Here is a 16,475-nt window from a genome sequence, read left to right on the forward strand (position 1 = left end):
AGTGACAGATACAAGTCACTGGCGCTAATGTATGGAATATGTGCCACTAGAACTAAAAGAAGCCCATAAATTTAATATAGTAGCAAAAAAACATTTGTCATTATTACTTTTATTCTGACATTCACTTGATCTCTCCTATTCCCGCCTTAATACCTTGATATGTATGCTTTTTTTTTTTCATTTCGCAAAGTGACGATTTCTATCATCTGATGAGCCAACCACAACTCGAAACTGACCTGTTTGTCTTCCGTTTGTGTATTATGTATTAGAGTTCAATGTAACCTTTTCCAGTGTCGGTTTTGATAGCTTCGTTGCTGCTTTTTCGTCCTCTTTTCGTTTCCTTTCCTTATAGAAGGTGAAATTGTGAGGTTTTTCTACAGTTATCATGCTTTCATACGAGCATACATATTGCTCTTCAGTATTGCAGCCATTACTAGCCTTTGGCTACGGATGCAAAGAGTTCATGAAAATTCACTGTAGGAGTTCTGGCAAATGAAATTGAATTGAATTGAGGGAGACAATTAAGTGACGTCGTTTCTTTCTCGCAGCAGAGCGCTCGCGCAGCAGCGTCTGTCCGACTTCGTGGTGAGATGGCCCCGCATCGTGGGTTCTACCGAGGAGCAGCTGGCCCACGAGTAGCAGCACCGAGAGCACGAGCGGGAGAGGCGTCGCGCCATTGGCGTCGCGCCAACGTCTTCGCAGAAGATCGGTGGTGAGATGCGGAGCGAAAGCGGCAGTGTCGGGCCGATCCCGGGGCTCGCGCGGCCGAGCTTGTTCAGAAAATGGAGCTAAAGCGGCAGTGCTATGACAGCGGCGACGTCGGGCTGAGGATCCGGTGGTTCGGGCCCGAAAGGTAGAGCAACGACATCAACATCGTCGTAGACGTCAACGTAAGAACCAGGGCTGAAAATTTCAGCTTCACTGGTTTGCTATCGGTACAGGGCCCATGGGCGGTGTTTTTTTTCTGTTTCATTTTCCTGTGAGGTAATTTGCGCGTGTTACTTAAAGTGCAGTGTAGAATGTATTAGCCATACTAGCCAGAGGTACTAGGCAGGTAATAATGTGAGCGGTAATTAAACTCCGAAGCAGAGACATGCTACATCGTGCAGGATAGTTTAAAGACATTATCGAAATGTAGTACATTGGTTTGGATTGTTTCTAGAGCATCCACGTTTGTTGAACTACTCACATTCCTGTGCCTGAAAAAAGGTCGCTATGAGCTGCGGACACTTAATAAAGTGCTTGCGTCTTTTAGAGAGTACGTTCAACCTGCGTTGTCTTTTTTATCATCGGTGTAGGTCATATCTTTCCGTTTCTTTGGTTGTTTGGTTGTTTTCCGCGCGTAAAATGTATCTGTTATAAGGAAGGTAACCTGTTCTACCGCATTCTATACCAACAGTCTAACAGACAAAGCAAGCGCATGAGTTGGACATCGGACGTTTGTGCTGCGAGACCTTGGTGCGATCCCTTCAACTAATACGCACATTTTTAAGTAAAGTGCTCTGAAGCGAGGCACGGTAAACGGTCGCAAGGTGTCTGGAACAAGGCAAATAATTCTTCGCATAAAAGTTTCCCACATTTCTGCATGGGCAGGGCTGCAGTCGTAGGTCTGAGAAATTGTATGCATGTCGCACAGATTTGACGAGAAATGAACGAGATGCTTGCATATTGAACGAGCTCTCAAAGAAAATGGGCGAGATCTGTATGATGTGCTGCGCAGACTTTTGCGAAGTGTATGAGACTTATGCGATGTGCCATAAGAATGCGTAGAGCCTGTATGACATGTGTGCTATGTGCTGTGTAGACCTGATGAGATTATGTATGAAGTGTGTGAGGTGGCGTGTGATGTGTACGCACTGTAGTCGTATGAGCAACATGATCTTCGAGGATGACAATGAATCGCATACAAAGTATGTGGACTTAATTCGTAGTGCATACAAGTGCTCATTAATGTGTGAGATTTATGATGACTTGTTTGCAGTACATGCAAGAGCATGATCACTGTGCTGCATGATGACATTGAACCATTGTGACACATATATACCAGCATAAATTACTGAGCAAATAAGATGTTCAGAGTTCAACTTCAGGAATTTCATGCAACGAACACATGCATCCCCATCAAAGCTGGTGTCTGTATTTTTGAAGCTATGATTTTCACTTCGGGACATATTCACGGATAACCAATTATGGCGATACGACTGCCTTCGCATGACGCATTCCCCGACCAGCCAATAAGCACTGGATAGCACAATGATATTGTCGAAAGTTATAATCAGAGAATTAGCCCTTTGTTCAGAGTAGATCTGCCTAAGATTTCAATGCAATATAGGTGCTGGGTACCTTCAAAGATTCATAATAAAATGCTACGTGTTTGCTTGTGCACACAATCAAAGAATATGGCAATGCAATTATAGCTCATTAGAATAACTTCAAACAAGGATGAGTTGGAAAATGAGTTTATGCAGTCAGTTTGGTCAGTGACAGAAGATGCATGCACTTTGTCCAATCTCAATAATAGTGTCACGTGTACTGACGTATGAAGAACACAGTAGCAATATTGCGAAAGACGAAACTAACTTTTATTGGGCGAACCTGTGCCCCCAAAAACAGGCTACAGGTAAAGAACGGCGACAACGGCGACAACGGCGAACACAGTCGGCGATCATCAAAATCTGATCAACGGGTCAAGCGTGTCGACTTTTACACAGTAGTCGTCGAATGTTCCAGACTAACCGCTGGGACCCGTGTGTCTTTCACAAAGTTCTACACCATTCGTGTCACGCGATGAAATCAGATAACACAAGGTTTGCTGACAACAGACTGCGGATAGAAGCATCGATAACATTCCAGAAACTTCCGATACATGCAGGCGCGTCCCGCGCTGTGCGATAGCATTTGTTAGGCGGCGAAACGTGGTCGCGCGATAAAGATAGGAAAGTGCACGTGTCAATACCCCCCTCTTAAAAATCATCGTACCGATGCTGCAAACAAACCAAAGTAATAAAGAAAAACACCCGTAGCAAAGAAACAACAATACAAGAAAGTTCATCAGCGTGCGTAAAAGGGTTTAAGACGCACCACGTGGACAACTTCAGGTCGTGCGCAGCGCCGATTTGAATGCGAAATGCCGTCTCGCACGACCTTATAGTCCAGTGCGCCAATACGTCGAATGACCTTGTAGGGTCCGAAATGGCGTCGCAGTAGTTTCTCACTGAGTCCTTGTCGGCGTATCGGGTCCAAACCCAAACACGGTCACCGGGCTGGTACTCGACGAAGCGTCGTCGGAGGTTGTAGTTACGGCTGTCAGTACGCTGCTGTTTCTTGATCCGTAGGCGGGCGAGCTGTCAGGCTTCTTCGGCGCGCTGGAGATAGCTAGCGACGTCAACATTCTCTTCTTCAGTGACGTGCGGCAGCATGGCGCCAAGCGTCGTCGTCGGGTTCCTGCCGTAAACCAGCTTAAACGGCGTGATCTGTGTTGTTTCTTGCACCGCCGTGTTGTAAGCAAATGTTACGCACGGAAGGACCGCGTCCCACGTCTTGTGCTCGACGTCGACGTACATTGCTAGCATGTCAACGAGGGTCCTGTTCAGGCGCTCAGCGAGACCATTCATCGGCGGTTGGTAGGCAGTTGTCCTCCTGTGGCTTGTATGGCTGTATTGCAGAATGGCTTGGGTGAGCTCTGCTGCAAAGGCTGTTCCTCTGTCGGTGATGAGGACTTCTGGGGCACCATGTCACAGCAGGATGTTCTCGACGAAAAATTTCGGCACTTCGGCTGCACTGACTTTTGGTAGAGCTTTAATTTCAGCGAAGCGGGTAAGATACTCCGTCGCCACGACGATGCACTTATTTCCGGATGTTGACGCCGGAAAGGGTCCCAACAATTCGTTCCCGATCTGCTGAAATGGTCGGCAAGGATGTTTGATCGGCTGTAGTAATCCTGCTGACCTTGTCGGTGGTGTCTTGACGTAACGGGCGACGTCGGCGTCGGCGGTCAGACGCGGCCAGTAATACCTTTCCTGTACCCTCTACAGCGTTCGGGAAAATTAGAGGTGCCTAGCGGTGGGATCGTCATGTAGGGCCTGCAGTACTTCTGGGCGCAGCGCTGACGGAACAAGGTAGCAGGCGCGGACGGCCACTCGAACTGCGAGACGGAAACTTACCGAATTTGTAATCGGCCATCCGGGATCACCCAAATTTCGCCTTCCCACGGCGGCCGCATTTCGATGGGGGCGAAATGCGAAAACACACCTGTACTTTAATTTAGGTGCACGTTAAAGAACCCCAGGTGGTCGAAATTTTCGGAGTCCTCCACTACGGCGTGCCTCATAATCATAAACTGGTTTTGGCACGTAAAATCCCATAATTTAATTTTTAAATGTCGCCTTCGCTACAATAAGCTATACATACGCGGCAAATTCTTCATGTACAATCCATTTAACGACACAATCGGTGAAATCGAGCAGCCATCCGAACACGCGCCCTAAGGATCAGACGCTTCGCACATGGGGCGTCCTACGGGCGCGAGAGGGTCAGTGGTCATTTATCACCATCTGATGTTATGATTCTGCATATTAACATCAGATGTACCTTGAATAAGAAAACTTCTCTTTCATCGGCAATCGACACCTGTTCTGCGCATATCATCGCACTTACTGAAAGTTGATTATCATCTCAAATTCACGATAACTCTTTCACAATGCACACCGCTTCGCAGTATATCGCAATGACCGAACTAATCAGCGGGGAGGCGGCGAACTCCTTGCTATTTCGAAAGACATACCGTCATCACGCATCTACTCTAATAGCGTCTTAGAAACTGTCTGGGCATCAGTTACTCTCGACCATCAGAAAATAATATTCGCCGCATGCTATCGTCCTCCTTCTTCTCTACGCTCGTTTATTAATGACCTTCATGACGAACTTAACACAATACACACCAGATTTCCATCGACTTCCTTGTTTTAGTAGGTGATTTTAACTTTCCGAATACTTCTTGGGTTACCCAGCCTCCCACCCTATCTCAATTTTCATACGATGCCAATGATTTTCTTGATTTATGCTCTGTTTTTTTTTCACTTACCCAATTAGTCACTAACGATAGCAGAACGTCAGTCAACACAGCCACCATTTTATATTTGATCCTTACCAATCGAGTCGACTTTGCTTCAGCCATCACCTATTTACCTAACATAAGTGATCACTCTTCGCTCATTACCCGTCGTGGTTGCTCAACAGCTACGGTGTTGGGCTGCTGGGCACGAAGTCGCGGCATCGAATCGCGGCCGCGGCGGCCGCATTTCGATGGGGGCGAAATGCGAAAACACCCGTGTACTTAGATTTAGGTGCACGTTAAAGAACCCCAGGGGTCAAAATTTCCAGAGTCCTCTACTACGGCGTGCCTCATAATCAGAAAGTGGTTTTGGCACGTAAAACCCCATAATTTACTCTTTGCTCATTTTGAACATTAAGACTGCCTGTCCGAAACCTTAAAGAAAGAAAAAGACCAAACTAGATTATATTAGGGCAGACTTCAATGCCATTAACAATGAATTATCAGTTTTTACTCAAAACTTCAGAAACTTTGACGAATGCTCTGCGCGATCTAACTGGGATATGTTCACGGCCAAAGTTCATAAACTAACTCAAATTTTAAAAATTTTGGCGCGTCATCAACTCGCATAGAGATGAATCTATTAACTTAACTGACGCGTCAGGTGACACTTTTTTAGCTCATGTATGCGTATCACAACTTAACGAAAGTTTTGTTCTGAACTTCTCGCGCACATCAAATACCAAACATCCCGTTCCACTCCGGTATAATTTCCCAGCTATGCCTCAAATTTTATCGATTCATCTGGCGTTGCTAAACTTATTGATGCCCTAAAATTTCATTCATCGCCCGGTTTTGACTCCATTCATGCTAAATTTAAAAAAATACAATTCTCTACAGTTCCTTAATACTAATAAAGATATTTCAGCAGACTCGCGATAGTTCCATTCTACCAACACAATGGAAAATCGCTAACGTGGTTCCATTATTCAAATAACATGGTTATCATGTTCTTTGAATAATACAAATACACATACAAATACAAATACAAATAGAACATACCCTACAAATTATCGCCCCCGCACGCTCACTAGTACTTGTTGCATACTATTAGAACATGTCCTCTTCACTAACCTTGTGAACTTTTTCGAGTCTAATTCATTTTTACACCTGCACTGCATGGCTTTCGTGGGTCATTTTCTTGCAAAACACAACTTGCCAGCTTCACTACCAAACTTAACCATATTTTAGATCGCGCATCAGAAGCTAAGTGCATTTTCCTAGATTGCTCGAAAGCATTCGACGAGGTATGTCACTGCTTATTATTTTTAAAGCTAACCCAACTGAATGTCGACTACAATGTTCTGAAATGGATTGAATACTTTCTTCTTAACCGATCGCAGTTCGTTTACGCTAGTAATTTGAACTCACCTTTCGGCGAAGCTTACTTGGGTGTGCCACAAGGGTCAGTGCTTCGACTCCTTTAATCTCTGATTTGCATCAACGATCTCCCTTCCATTGTATCATCTAACATTCTTTTGTTTGCTGACGACTGTGTTGTTTTCCGCGAAATAAAATCCCGCGAGGATGCTAACATTTTTCAGCGTGACCTCTTCAACATTTGTCTTTGGAGTAATGAATGGTTTATGGAACTTAATACTAATAAGTGCAAAATGATGCAAATATCAAGAAGTGCCAACTCTCCGCCTGTGTACTACCTAAATAACGTTGCGTTAGAAGCGGTTACTTCGGTTACACCTGGGTGTTCATATTTCTGCTGACCTTAACTGGCCGCGCCATATTGAGTACATTACTAACAATGCTAACGGCATGTTGGGCTACGTGCGCCGTAACCTTTCCAAAACACTATCTTCTTTGAGATTATTGCTTTATAAAACACTAATACGTTCTAATCTGGAATATTCCGCCGCGATATGGAATACGCATCATGAAAAACTTATAACTTTACTTGAGCTGGTTCAAAATAGCGCTGCTCGTTTTATCATGTCCAACTTTAACCGTACCGCAAGTGTAAGATGCATGAAACCGAATCTTTCTTTACCTCTTTTAGCATCCCGCTGGCACACAATTCATTTGAGCCTTTTTCATAAATTATACCATCAGTCCATGCTACCCGATTCCCTCATTTTGTCCCCCAGATGGGTGCCAAATCGCATTGATCATCGTCACAAAGTTGTAATCGAAACGTGTAACACTAAAACTGCAGTGTAGCCTCGTACATCACGTGAATGGAACCGCCTTCCCTCAGATATCGTCGACTTAATTGATTACCAGCATTTTCATTCTGCTCTAGCTAACATTGTATAACAGGAGGATTATAATACTTGTTCTTTAATATGCATTGTATCTATTCATATATTTTTGTTTTGTAATCACTCCCCTCTTTAATGCCTTTGGCCCTGAGGGTTCAATAAATGAAATGAAAAAAGAAATGTTACTCATTATTCTGGAAACATTTTGTAATATGTAAATCCAGCTTTTGCGGAGCCCTTGTACACAACGTAAGAAATTCACGTAACACATGAAATAACAAATACAATTTGTCCGCATTCAGTTATATAGTAGATACCCTTTACAGAACCGCGATATCTGTTCTTGATGCAGAGCTAATAATTTGCAAAAACCGTGCTTCAATTTTTTTTTCAAACTTTCGAATTTTTAAAAATCTTTTTAACAAAATTGAGGCCCTAAATCAAAATTGCCCACGCTGCCCAGAACTTTCCTGCTCACTCTCGCACATACTATGGCAATGTACCGCGTTACCAAAGGGCCGAACAGTCATTAGAATTTAACTTTCTATCTCAAATGCAACAAATGTCCTTAAAATCAGTCAGGGGTTATCTCAGAAAAGCATTTTTTGCTTTTTTCATGTATTTGAATAGGCCGCGTCGGAGTTGGGCACCAGCTTAAGGTTCCTCTTAAAGCGGACTGGCCACCAGGAACACGCTTACGAGGCCATATTATTGAGATCACAAAAGGCCCCGTGCGGTCAGGTTGACTTTAGAGACATTCTTTATCAGCGTCAGTTACGCTTTCCGAGACCGTTTAATTGGGATATGTTTATTCGCATAGCGTTTACAGGAGCATGTTTAATCAACAAGTCTTCCTTCGGCTAGATGTTCTCGAGAACGGGCTCCAAACTACTAATTTTCTTTAGCCATTTAAGATCAATACTTGTAAATATAATTAACGTAGATTCGTCAGTAAGCACACAACATCTCATGTTATCCGTATCTAGAGGTTACCTATATGAACACACGAATGGGAAAATGAGCTCACCAAGACTCATATTGGTTAGTGTTTTTATTTTGTGCGGCTAAAAACAGCCGGCATATTGATAGTGCAGTAGGATTCCTACAAAGCAAGTGTGAAAGCATGGACCGTTTTTTTTTTTTTGCCGCAAATCAAGTTCAGCTTAAACGCACGTGCCGAGCCGTGCACTTCTGTCTCTGCAATGGATTCTTCCACATTATACAAGAAGCACCTCAGCGCTACGGTACATCACAGGAGGTGGGTGAGAACATTGTGTGTGCTCCCGATTAGATTTCTGAGCGTTGCTGTCATCACGCTCGATTTCCTGGTGTCATTAAGAATAGATAGTCGGGGGACGCTTAAGCTTTTCCTTTAAGAGTGGAACGCGATAGCTTTCAAAGAACCCCGACTGCTTCTCACGCTTCCCGGCAACTGCAGCTTATGTAACTGTAATGTTTACCGGGAAACGCTGGCGGCGAACGCTATGCACGAAGGCGAGCTTTCTGGCAGAAACGCGGCCTCTTGCGTGGGCCGATCCCGGAGGTTGTACACAGCCACGCCAAGAAAATTAGCTCATTTTGAGGTGTTTAGCGTTGTTTCGCACTTTTAATATTCCAGTTTTAGAAGAAAGGAAGGAAGCAAAGAAGGAGAAAGAGAAGCAAAGGGTAGGGAGGTTAACCAGAATAATGTCCGGTTGGCTACCCTACACCGGGGGAATCGGAAAGGGGAAAACAAAGATGACAGGGTGAGAGAGGAGGGAAGGAAAGAAGAAAATTAGCGATGAGTTCGCTTATGCGTGCGGTCTAATAGTAGTTGCACTAATAGTCACAGGGGTTCACACAAGCCCGTCGCCCTCAAGAAGCACAAAAGTGCCTTCACCGCTTTATGGGCCGACGAGCGATGGGGGCGGTGTTCCAGCAGCACCTGCACGGAAAGCGGCCAATTGTCCAGCTTTTGGAGAGCGGTAGCAAGTTCTTGTCTTTCGGGGGCATATCGTGGACAAGAGCGGAGCAGGTGCTCCATATTTCCTTTGGTGCCGCAGACCTTGCATGCTGCACCGTCGGTAACTTCAATTAATGTAGAGTATGCATTTTTGAAGGCAACTCCTAACCAAAGGCGACAGAGAAGCGTAGCTTCACGTCGAGGAACTCCGAATGGAGGTCGGAGTTGCTGTGAGGGTGTTTAAGGGGTATTGTTTACTGACAAGAAGCGAGGTTCAAAGCATCAAGCATTCTTTTATTCTTTGCTGTTCAGGTAGCCACATGCAGCACTTGCTCGTGAACACGGGCTCCCACAAGGAAGGAGGCACTTCTTCGATCCAAGACTGTGCTGAGAATAATTCAACACACTCCCGGCCGCCAAATCACTCGTTCAGCTCGAGCGAATAAAGTTTTTGTACTGGTCTGGTGGTAATAACTCTTTGGTGTTGTTGAATCTTGCAAGAGCGGACAGGTCCATCAACACCCTTGTATAGACTTCAAGAACCCTTGCGAGGTGCCACATTTGTCGAGGTAATTTCTCGGCGTGGACTATAACGATATCTCCTGTCTTTATTTCTTTGGTGGGTCTCCCATGAGAAAAGTGCGCTGATCAAAGTTGCAGCAGATATTCTTTCGTCCACCTCTTCCAGAAGTTCTCAGTTAGGCGTTTCCTGTAGGCGTGTCGGCGGACAGCTTCCGTGCGCGTACAGTCCACTGACACGTCATTGCTGCCCTGTGGTAGCGTTATTAGTCGCCGTCCTGGGGTGGCTCCTTATCAATTTTTAGGCTGCTGAACGTCCTACGAGGTATGGACACCTCGCGGGTAACAGAGCACGTTGAGATGCTTGGCGCGTTTTCATTGGGCCTTGCCAAGGCGCATTGAGAACGCAGGCGATAGCTTCCAGCGGCAAGCAACGCGCGCATAACGGATGCTTGCAAAATCGACTACGAGGGTGACAAACCATAGAGGACCCGCCATGGTTGCTCAGTGTATATGGTGTTAGGCTGCTGAGCACGAGGTCGCGGGATGCGGGCGGCCACAGCGGCCGCATTTCGATGGGGGCAAAATGCGAAAACACCCGTGTACTTAGATTTAGGTGCACGTTAAAGAACACCGGGTGACCAAAATTTCTGTAGTCCTCCACTACGGCGTGTCTCATAATCAGAAAGTGGTTTTGGCACGTAAAACCCCATAATTTTAGAAACCGTAGAGGGTCGGTATACTCACCCCTCATGCAACGCCTCTCGAACTACTGCGGCAGCTGTTGTTCGCTTTCGACCGTTGTGCCCTCGCTGCCGGCTACAGTGAGAGAATTCTGATGATTCTTTACTAATTCCTACACATTCATTGCCAGCCGAAAGGCCATGGGTACACTCGCATAAGCTAGGAAAGGTCAGTAACCAACACTAAGCAAAAGCGAAGTCACTGCCGAGCCATACAGTACATCTTAACTCTCGGTACGTCTTGCCACAAGCAGGTGCACGTAACCAATGGTTCACGAGGCAAGAAACCCTTTGCCACGCACTACTTTGACTACATCTCATGACGCTAGTATAGATCGTACATTAGCATTCGCCTTAGTGCTTCTAACACTTTTTCGAGCCCTTCGCTAAACTTGCTATAAAAAGTCACACAACCTTAACTCAAATTTTCTACGACGTTACTAATATAGTCGCGATTTTTCGTGCGAACTTGCATATATATAGCGAGTTGGCTTCGAGGACGCTATTGTTTACACATGGTGTAAATAATTTACCGAAACCTTTTGAGGTTTGCCCAGCTTCGGCGCAAGTGAAACGTATACAGTACATTTTTACAAGTTCTAGCTTGCGTTTTCAAGCACATTCATTCGGAAACAACGTAAGATGACATTTGGTGTTTTCCTTTAGAATCGAAAAAAAATAATCATTGTTGAAGAGCACATGGCTAAATTAATTTTCTAAGCGTGATGACACTCCTTGGACGAATTCAAGCGTTCTTCTTCAAATATTCAATTTTTTATCCCTTTTCGAAGAGAACTACGTTCTAGGACACGGTAATGACACTTTCCAGCCGGACCGTTGAGATAACTATGGGAATTGCTAGCTTTTCATTAGAACTTCTGAATAGAATGCATGGTAGCAATGCGTTTTGGTAGGACGCTTATGCATTTAAGGGTGCTATAAAGTGCCATACTACCTCGGTCATGCAAGTATATGTTGTAGCGGGTGGCAGAGTGACGGAGACGATCCAAGAGCACGTACCGCACTGTTTTATTTCAGCGACAGCGAACTAGATATATAGGCTGCTTGCCTATGACGTAACATAAAAACAACGAATCATGTTTGACACGTGTGGCACAGCACTTCATATCACTTCTCCCTTTCTTTTAAAACTGCACTCTTTGCACGGGTCTTCGTTGTCGGGTAGACCTCCGTAAGACCGGCGGACTTGGGGGAGAGAGAGCCTGTTCGACTGGGACTGATGTTGGAGGTGTTGTCGAAGGAACAGGCGCAGCGCCACTCGCTTCTGGAGTGGCCAGGCTGCACCGGGCTCCTGGCGTTGACGTTGGCCGACTCTTGTTGTCCGGGCTGGGTTGAAAAGACTCTGACGCCTCCGCTTTTGTGGTCACGGGTGACACAGGCACGCGACGGAAAATTTGGTCGAAGTGACGTCTGGCTAGGCCATCTGGAGTGTCGACCGTTACAAGGCGTGAACCCTCTATGCTCTTGACGATGCCTGGACGCCAACGCTCCCCTTGGCCAAAGTTGCGCACCCACATCTGGTCGCCGGACAGGAATCTGGGAGGCTGCGAGTAACCTTGAGGTAGAGAAAGGATGCAAGTATCCAAGCGCGAACGAATTTGGTAGTTCAGCAGCATCTCTGAAGGAGACTAGCCGCACGGCAGTGGGGTACGTCGATGGCCTAGGAGCACTCGCGCTAGTTTTGTTTCGAGATCGTTCACCATCGAGTGCTTAAGAAGGCCATTCTTTATAGTGCGGACCGCACGCTCTGCGAGACCATTAGATTGTGGGTGGTACGGCGCACTACGTAGATGAGTTATGCTGTTGACAGTCATGAACTGGGAAAACTGCTGACTTGCAAACTGAGGCCCGTTATCTGATACAACTGTTTGCGGCAAGCCAAAACGCGCAAACAATTCTCGAAGCCGCGCAATTGTGACTAGTGTGGTCGCCGACTTGACGGGAAGTGCCTCAATCCACTTAGTATGCGAGTCGACGACTATCAACAGCATGCGTCCCTCTATCGGTCCGGCGTAATCAATGTGAAGCCTTGACCATTTGGTTCCCGTTTCTGGCCAACAGATAGGAACCTGTCGATGGGGCATTGGATGAGCTTGTACACATGAGATGCACGAACGTGCAAGGCTTTCGATCTCACCATCCAACCCAGGCCACCAGAACAGCGTCCGAGCCAGTCTTTTCATCGCAGATGCACCCTGGTGTGACCGATGTAGCTCAGCGAGCATGGCGACTCGCGCTCTGCAGGGTACGACGATGCGATGACCCCAGTAGAGCAGGCCTTCTACGCTTGACAGCTCCAGTCTTCTGCAAAAATAAGGTTGAAGGTGATTGTGACACGGTGACAAGCGTTTAGGCCATCCATTCAGTACAAAGTGCTGCACAACGCTAAGGTTTTCATCTCCGTTCGTCAGCGCCCGTATGGCATCCGCTGGCACGAACGAGCTGTCAAGGGTCTCTGTAGACAGTAAGTATTCTGGTAAGGTGCCCGATCGACAAACGTCTGTTATCGGCACGGGCAAGCGGCTGAGTGCGTCCGCGTTTTCCTTGCCGGCCGTGTACTCTATGCGGTAGCTATATTGGCTTAGAAACAGAGCCCATCTCTGAATACGTGCCGACGCCATTGGGGGCACAGGTCGATCTTCTCGAAGAAGTCCCACGAGTGGTTGGTGGTCCGTGACCAATATAAACTCGAGGCCCAGCAGGTAGTCTGGAAACTTTGTTACTCCGAACACCAGTGCGAGCGCTTCCTTCTCGAGCTGAGAATAATTCTTTTCGGCGTGTGTTAACGTGCGTGAACGGAAAGCAATGGGCTTATCCAATTGTCCAATTCGGTGCGAGATTACGGCACCTAAACCCGAAGGTGACGCATCGCATTCCAACCGCACTGGTTGGTTGGGATCGAAATACGTCAGAACAGGCGAACTCAGAAGTGTTTGTTTAGCCTTGAGATATGAATTTTCCTGCGCCGTTCCCCAGTGCCATTTATGCTCTTTTTCAAGCAAAAGATACAACGGCGCCAGCATCGTTGACATGTGTGGCAAGAACCGGTGATAAGTCAACAGACCCAAGAAAGAGCGCAGTTCGCTCACATTCGTAGGCCGTGGCGAGTCGCGTATTGGTGCTAGGTTCTTCTCAAGCGGATGCAAGCAGTCTTTGTCAATGCGATGGCCCAGGTAGACGATTGAGTCTTTGCGAAAATGGCATTTTTCGGCCTTCAACTTGATACCATTTTCTTGAAGCCTGCGTAAAACGTCCCGAAGCACTGAGCCATTATCGTCTTGACGTTCCGCTATCAATACATCGTCCAAATACACCTGCACGGCTGGAAGACCGGCCAGGACCGTTTCCATGCGCCGCTGAAAAATCGCGGGAGCCGAGGCCACTCCAAACGGAAGACAGTTATAGCAGAACAACCCCTTGTGAGTGTTTATCGCAGCCAACTTCCTCGCCTTCTCATCCAATGGGAGTTGGTTTTATGCATCCTTAAGGTCCAGTGTTGTGAAAAATGATCCCCCACGTAGCGACGCGAAAATTTCTTCAATGTTTGGTAAAGGGTACTGCTCAGGTATGCACGCAGCATTGATTGTGGTTTTGAAATCGCCGCAGATGCGAAGGGAACAGTCTTCAGTACTGGTACGATTGGCGCCGCCCACTCAGAATGTGCTATGGGCGATAATATGCATTGCTCTACTAAACGGTCCAGCTCAGTTTCCACTTTTTCATGAAGAGCATAAGGAATTGAACGCGCCTTGTGGAACTTCGGTTGGGCGCCTTCTCGAATGTAGAATTTCACAGGTGGCCCCTGAATGTTTCCAAGTCCTGGCTCAAAAAGGGCAGGAAACTCGGTCCTGAGGCTGTCGGGATCTGCTGACGTCGATTGAACCGCAGCGAGAAACCCCGACGGCAAAAGCGAGAACGCTTGGATTAAGTCCCTTCCGCAAAGGCTGGGACCCGAGCAGCCTGTAACTGAGTGTGGCAGGTACAGTTTTCCCCGCAAAATGGGCCTCAAGGTGCAGTTCACCGACAATGGGTAGCTTGCCCAAGTAACAGTTGAGCGTGTGTTTGCATTTCGATAAGAGTGGCCGACTCAGACGGTGCTTCAGATACACCTCCTGCGGAATGATTGAAAACGGCGATCCCGTGTCAACAATCATGTTCAAGGGCACGCCACCCCAGCGGATATCTCTGCGGAACGCCTGGAGCAAAGATTTCTTTTCCCGTGATTCCTGCAATGTGAAGACTGATGAAATATCGCCTTCCTCCGTTTCGGATACAGCGCTCTCATAATGAACTGCGTTACCGACGCCATCGCGCCTACGACCAGCCCGGAGCCCCGACTGGGAGCGGCATTTTCTTGCGAAATGACCAGTCTTCAGACAGCGAAAACACTGCTCCTTTTTGTGCGGACAGTCGCTTGCTTCGTGATCGTAGTTTCCGCAGCCTGCGCACTCAGTATGGCTTTGCTTATCTTTGGTGAAGGTCTGATATCGGCGCGATTTACTCGCTACAGTGCACACCGCTGCCTCATTATCAAGTCTAGTCATGGCGCTTACTTCCAGTGCGGCTGTCTCTGCCGCATGGCAATCGTTTCAGCTTGGGCAAGTGTGAGCTCAGTTTTTTCAAGCAGCTTCTGCTGCACCGTCCGATTTCGGATGCCACACACAATGCGGTCCCGTAACATACGGTCCAAACTGGTGCCGAAGTGACAATTATCCGCAAGCTTGCGTAGCTCAACAACATAGTCCCGGACAGATTCGCTTGCAGCCTGATTTCTTGTAAAGAACTTGTAACTTGCGGCAACCTCATTAGTCTTCGGCGCATAGTGGTTATTTAGGATGGTAAGTGCGTCCTTGTAACTCAGGGCGTTTACTTTCTGGGGGGCGCACTGTCCAGCAAGAACGCCTACCAACTTTGTTGATAGTGTCGAAACCAAGAGCGCCCTTTTCTTATCATCTGTCTTAATATCATTTGCTTCAAAAAAATGCCTCCAGTCGAGTCAAGTAAGTATCCCACTTATCTTGATTTTCGTCGAAACTTGGAGTACCGAGGTGCCTAGCCAGGGCCATGACCGCCGATGTTCCGAAGACTCGATTACTTTCCGTACCCAGCAGGACTCCCAGCGCTACCGAGACGCCGCTGTTCGAGGCGGGGGCTCCGCGTGGTGGTCACCCTCGTCGCCACTGTTGTAGCGGGTGGCAGAGTGATGGAGACGACCAAGAGCACGTACCGCACTGTTTTATTTCAGCGACAGCGAACTAGATATATAGGCTGCTTGCCTATGACGTAACATAAAAACAACGAATCATGTTTGACACGTGTGGCACAGCACTTCATATCAGTATAGTTGTCGCTGGACTTTACATCAGTCAGTCAAGATCTTCATTGAGGTCCTGAGGAGTTTGAAGCCGTTGGAGATCTCACGCGGGACCGAAACCGATGGCGACGTCCAAGTCGGGACGGGAACGTGGTGACGCTCCGCCAGTTCTTGGGCGCTCTGGACGGCCTTGAGTTGAAGTTTGAGGTCAGGGCATTTGAGGGCTTCTTCCTATTCAGGCTCACTGGTGAGACGGCCCTTTGGTAACGCGGTACATTGCCATAGCATGTGCGAGAGTGAGCATGAAATGTCTGGGCAGTGTAGGCAATTTGCCGGGAGGTCTCTGTGGTAACGGATACAAGTCCGTTTGTAGCATTCGAAACGCAGCCGCCTGCGCGCGTTCGAGTTTGGCGCGCAGGAACGGGTATTCGATTTTGCATTTTTGATAGTGTGAGGCGATTTCCTTGGTGTGAGTAGCGGGTCATTAAAGTTCATGTCCAGCCCCTCGGAGGCCGTGGGACCCTCGCGGCGGGCAAATTCTCGCGCATGGTTACGGGCCGTTTCATTTAGATTTGGTTTTTGCCGGTGAATGTCTTTCCGCATGTGAGCA

At 47.2% G+C, this 16,475-nt stretch overlaps 1 pseudogene; it reads right to left on the minus strand.

Moving 5' to 3' along the window:
• Window positions 1-11,675: 11,675 nt before the first annotated feature.
• Window positions 11,676-15,617, minus strand: LOC126531631 (uncharacterized; annotated as a pseudogene).
• Window positions 15,618-16,475: the final 858 nt, after the last annotated feature.

This window comes from Dermacentor andersoni, chromosome 7 (genome assembly GCF_023375885.2).
Source record: "Dermacentor andersoni chromosome 7, qqDerAnde1_hic_scaffold, whole genome shotgun sequence".
Taxonomy (NCBI): domain Eukaryota; kingdom Metazoa; phylum Arthropoda; class Arachnida; order Ixodida; family Ixodidae; genus Dermacentor; species Dermacentor andersoni.